Source organism: Phoxinus phoxinus (assembly GCF_949152265.1).
Source record: "Phoxinus phoxinus genome assembly, chromosome: 20".
Lineage (NCBI taxonomy): Eukaryota > Metazoa > Chordata > Actinopteri > Cypriniformes > Leuciscidae > Phoxinus > Phoxinus phoxinus.
In genome coordinates, this window is record NC_136895.1 from 26472064 (window position 1) to 26478398 (window position 6335).

The following is a 6335-nucleotide window of genomic DNA, read 5'->3' on the forward strand; positions in this document are numbered from 1 at the left end:
GTCATTCCAGTCTATAGTTTAAGGGACCATTTCTCAGTTAAAGCCTTACTTTCCAGTTAGACTAAAGTGTCCTCTCCTTAAGAGAAATAACGTGTTATCTTGATGTTTTGAGAATACTCTCCTGTTCATAGTTAGAGCCTGTAGGGTAAAACTACTGTGATCTTTCGGGACGGCCTACGAACTCCTGTGTGAGTCTTGAAGCTGAACTTCTGCTGATGAAACTGCAAACTATCTTCAGCTTTTCTTCAACTTATTATAATTCTGACTCCGGGTCTCCTTTCAAACATCTGGTCCTTGGGTCCTAAACTGTTACCCCCTAACATTCCTATTTTTATAGCATTTCCCATTTTTATAGTGTCGGAGATCATGTGTGATTACTATGGACTGTTTTTAGTTGAATTGTGAAAATTACAAAATAAATGATGAAAATGAAACAAACAATTTTTCACGCAGGCCCAAATGTCAAATGGCATACTGCTAAAAAAATATATGATCCATAATTTATGACAGCATATGTTTTTACATTGTTTTAACTCATTTAAGCCATTTTCAACCTTTTTAGTTGTACTGTACATTTTTTCTTGTACAGTACAACTGTTCATTTTTTAAGTCAGTGTAATGTCATTTAAGTTGAAATGACTTAAACATCCAAGTTGATTGTACTTAAAATTTTAAGGCAGCAACTTTTTTTACATTCGTCAGATTAAGCAAGATAATACAAATATATAACCCTAACTAATCAAAAAACAGTTAATACTATTGTGTGAACAATTGATGTCTCAATTAGCTTCTTGTGATGATGAATTAGTTGAATATTACTGAATGCTGTTGAATTGAATGAGGCTCTTCTGATTACTTGATTCCCTGGGGCCGGTTGCACCAACTGGACAAACACCCGGTTCTAAGGATGGACATAAAATGCAACTTAAGTCCTGTCTAGAATAATACATGTTGCACTTTTATCCATAGAGCACGTCGGAGACAATCTTACGTCTAGTCAAAGCCAAAGGTAGGTGGAAAAGTCTTGAGCTGATACAATGGCACATCTAATAAACAAGAAAAGAGTGATGAGAGACTGCAATATCAATCATATAGAGAACTTTTTGAAAGATTTGGGCAGAATTGTTGCAAATTGAATTAAATGATGAATCATCACTGCAGTTGCAGCCCAGCCAACATGTCCATGTGGGTTTTTGATGGGCTGTTACTGCAGTCCTGCATATAACCCAGATGGGGCCCATAGAAATTTGTCCAACGGGCCCACATGGGCCCCATGTAGTGCATAGGGGCACATGATGGGTCAATGGTGGGCTCTAAGAGGGGCCGATTTAGGTGTTCATTATATGGGCTCACTTGATCCCAAATGGGTGCTATTAATGGGGCAAGGGTGGGCTATCCCATACGGAAATGTAATATATGTACACATATGAAATATATATATATATATGAAATATATCCACATATATAAAACCTATTAGAAAATGGAACAATTGACATATAAAACCAGCCCATATTTTTTATGTATGTGTATAATAGTGTTTTTTTATGTCACATATATAATTATCAGTTTTCAAATAGAATTTGTGTAGTATTTGTTTTGTTTTTATGAGCTGTTCAAGAAGAGGTAAAATAATAATAAATAATACATTTAATTTATAAAATATTCGAAAATGAGACTGAAAATTGAAATGAAATGTGGAGACTTGATCTGTAGACTTGAAATAAATAGTTAAATAGTAAATATAGTTTGGCATATAAATTAAAAATATTGGTGATGGTCAAAACATACAGTAGTATTATATGAATATATGTCAATATATTTAATATGGGGAATTTATATATGTTAAAAACCTATATCAACATATATGTAGAGATATGTATATATGTGATATGCAATATTTTGTCTTATATTTAGCATATATGACGGCGTCACTAGCGATATAGGGACATATGTCGTATTACATTTCCATATGGGACACACAAAAACCATATGGGTGACCTAACATTGGTGAAGGGTGTAATTGCTGTGAAAAACTAATGTACAGAGGGAGGCCTACAAACTCCTTGAAAGTCTTGAAGATGTCTTCTGCCTGATGAAACTTCTTCAATTAACTGCACTTCTGACTCTTGGTCTTCATTCATCATATCTGGTACTTGGGTCTTTAAATTCTTCCTAACACTATACATGATTTATAGATGTAAAGCAGTTCGGTTGATAATCAGTTTTCAGTTCAATTCCACAGTCATTTATTAGCGTGACACATATTTTTGCATTTGCGGGAATGCTACATAACATAAATGAAGAAAAAAATGAAAACAAAGTAATGTAAAATGGATGGCATTAAATAATAAATATTCAAATATTCAATATTCCAGAATATTCATCGTTTTGGCCACCAGATGGCCCAATACACCAGATTCAGGTGATGAACGATCCACTTCAGAGAGCATTGGTAAGCAAAGCTTTGTTTCACATTACTTAATAATTATAGACCACACATATTGTTTCATTTTTACTGATTAAAACTCGAATATGTCACAATATTCATGATATCTGTTCTGTTTTCTCCTGTTATCCTCTTGAAGCTCTGACGTCATTGACCAGAAGAACAGCAGCAGCCGCAGAAGCCACGCCCATCAGCGCAGTGACGACCAATCGCAGCACAGCTTCAACTGAATCACAAAAGGGGGCGTGGCCTTCTGGGGGAACGTATGAAACAAATGATAAATTCAATTGAGATTTTCAACAAACTGACTTTAGCTGTCACAGGCTCAAAATTAAAATAAAACAAAATAAGCCAAATAGATATCTGCACAATCTCCTGTTGTGCTCCACAGATAAAACAAACCAAACCTGTTCAGGAAGTCATGAGTAAATGATGAAAGAAGCTCATTCATAATATGGCATCATAATTTATATCTCGGTAAAACCAACAAATTAAATCATATACCTGCACATGTGTGGCAGAGTGTGTGGATGTCCAGATGTGTGGTCTGGTTGCTGATGGGATTGTTCAGCACACAGCTGTAGGTGTTTTTATCCTGATATTCCACCTCCAGAGGTAGAGAGAGACTGATGCTGAGATCACACACACTGATGCTGGACAATACACTGATTCCTGCGTACCAGGAGAGAGTCGCATCACACACATTCAACACTGAACACAGCAATAAACAATTTGAGGATGATGAAGAACAGTATGTGATGATGACAGGAACAGGCAGACGAGCTGAGAAAGATGAGAACAATGTTATCAGTAAATAAGACGGCTCTTTTGACCATTTTAATATGTTAAGAGAGAGTTTCTGTCATTCACAAATAGTAGACAACTGTGATTCCAGATATTATTAAAAGTTTGAGTTGCCAAATTCATAATAATTAATCAAAAGGAAAGTGTTCAATAGGCTGAAAAGGAAAATAAAAAAGGTTTTGTGTATCTCAATATTATAACTATTTAGAATGTGTCTACTTTAATTATATCAAAAATTATTTAACTCACCGTATACGGTAAGACTGAAACTCTTGCTCACACGATCTTTGATCTCTAGTTTATAATCTCCAGTGTGTTCAGTTGTGGTGTGTGTGATGGTCAGAGATCCAGTTTGATCGTCCAGCTTCAGTCTGCCTCTGAATCTCCCATCAGGAACATCTTCATATACAGTCATGCTGCCGGCCATTACATTGATTTCTGCTATTAAAGTGTTTTCATCTCCAAACCTCCACAGAATCTGATCTCCGTCCATCATTTCAGTGAGACCAGAGTTTAGAGAGACTGAATCTCCCTCCGTCACTGACACTGACTTCACTGCATCTGTACCAGCAAACACTCCTGGAGAACAGAGATTATTACCAAGTGTCCCAAATAACTTAAATAGACCGATACAAAATAGAGTTTTAACATAAGTAGCTGAGATTAATATTTTTTGTGATTTAGTTATCTGGCACTGTTATCACAATACATGTGATCTGTGGGAGGAGCCACAGGGGTGATTGTGTCTCATCTTAAATCTGATTGGCTCCTTCAGTGCCTCTGCTCTGGAGACTGAAGGATTATGGGAAGCCAAATAGAGCAAATCAAGTAAAGTGGTTAAAAACACCCCACTAATGTTTCACAGAGAAACACACTTGAACTAAAAGACCCAAATGAACAGTCCTTAAAGCCTTTGACTTTACTTTGTACTTATATGGACACATATAGTTTTCTCTTAGTAGCCAGTGTATTTTTATTAAGAAACCAGTAAACTCAACAAACAGTATTCAGAGCAGCGAGATTCATCAATACTCATATCATGTCATTGTTTAGTGGTAAAGCACGAATCCTTTGAAATAAAGGATCTGCTGTTTTTGAACTTGTCATATTTTTGTCTTGTGGTTTAAAATAGATCTCACAAACACAATAATAATTTAGTTTGAGCATCTTTTGTCTAGAAAATCCTCTGGCTGAGTATAAAAATGTTTTATGGCTCTGTATTAAATCTCTATAAATAGTGTGCATTTAAACTAAAGCAAGAAGTGATATGTTAAAATGAATATGATTATAACTCACCGACCAGACGGCACAAGCAGAACAACACAAACATGTGAACCATATTCAGATAATAGCACTATATGAACACTTCCGAGACAGAGAGACTGTGACTAACAGGACAGTGTTAAACTGAGAGTGTTACTGCGTCTGATTCCTCCACCAATAATATTTCAGCAACTCCCTCTTACTTCACACACACCGCTACTCTTGGTTATAAATATTCCTCTATATTCTGTATAACACTGTTGTAGATGGCGGACCGGACCTTTTAAGCTTTTGTTTTTGTAAGCAGCAGTAGATTTTTCATATTTTATTGTAGGATCAAGATTTTGCAATTAAAAGTGTGATGGTCAGGATGGTCACTACTCACTAATGGTTACTAACTAACACTAACTTTGTTTTCTCGTGGCTCCATCCGTCGATCACACGCACACAAACCACACGTCTGAATATAGACACACTGATGATGCAGAAGCTTTATTTTCATCAACACATCAAACCGCATCTCTGGACAGAAGTCATAGAGGTTTACTTTGAGCTGCTCGAGTCCAAGTCAATCACACTCATGTACGGTCTGTGCTTCTTGTGTATATTATAATATACGTGTTTTGCAGTTAAAATATTCGTTAAAATGCTCTGTATTTGCTTTGAATCCTGCTGATCATAAGATCACATTCATTGATTAACTATTTAAATCCACATGCAGTTTAATCTAAAAACACACTGTTTTGTCATTTCTCTTTAACATGATAAAAAACAAAAGAAACAAAATATATTGTATTTACATTTTGGAGACTGAGTCACACTGCAGAATATGTAAGACTCTTTATAGGACAAACACTGAGGCAGGAAATATATATAAAAAAAGAAAAGAAAAAAATATTTATATTTATGTATACAGGCTATAGGCCTACATTTTGAATCTTGCACCTCTGATTTAAAAAAAACAAATCACCAAGTAAAGACCTTTCAGAACAAATGACCTTAGTGCTGTCTGCACTAGGCCTGTAGGAAGCGCTAAACTCCTTCTGTCATAGACATAGTCATAGAACACACAAACAGAAGAAGAAGTACGCATGGAGCATCATTGCTTACTTGCTTGCTTGTTGTAAGTGAAAGTAGTAAAGGGAAAGCAACATTTATTCAGTCAGAATCTGTCAATCGTGGTGCTCTTGGAATTGGGAATACCTGGTTAGGTCACTATTGGCGCACTAGTATAATATACTGCAATTTATAAACGAGTTACCAGTCAGTCACAAAAGCACACTGTGGGATTGTTCCTAATCTAAGGGAAATCTTACACTCTGGACATAATAAATAATGATTTTAAAGTGAGAGCCAAAAAACGGTATTTACAGTCAAGTCACCTTTATTGATATTGCACTTTTTACAATACAGATTGTTTCAAAGCAGCTTTACAGAGATAACAGGAAAATAATGCAACACAGTTTGTTTCCAGAAGAAAATAGCATCACAGTCCAGCTTAAGAAAGCTCAGTGATGTTTCATTTTTGTTGTAAAAAAAGTTATTAATTTATATATAGGCCTATATAAATTATAATATATATATATATATATATATATATATATATATATATATATACGCTTACCTCCATATATATATATATATATATACATATATATATATATATGGAGGTAAGCGTGATGTTCTTGCTGCTCAGTTCAGTTCTCATATAATGGTGTCAATGCAGGCAGATCAATATTATTGTTGAATATTAAATTAAATGTCCCCAACTAAGCAAGCCAAAAGCCAATGGCAACAAATGTGAAAAAAGGCGTCCGTGGT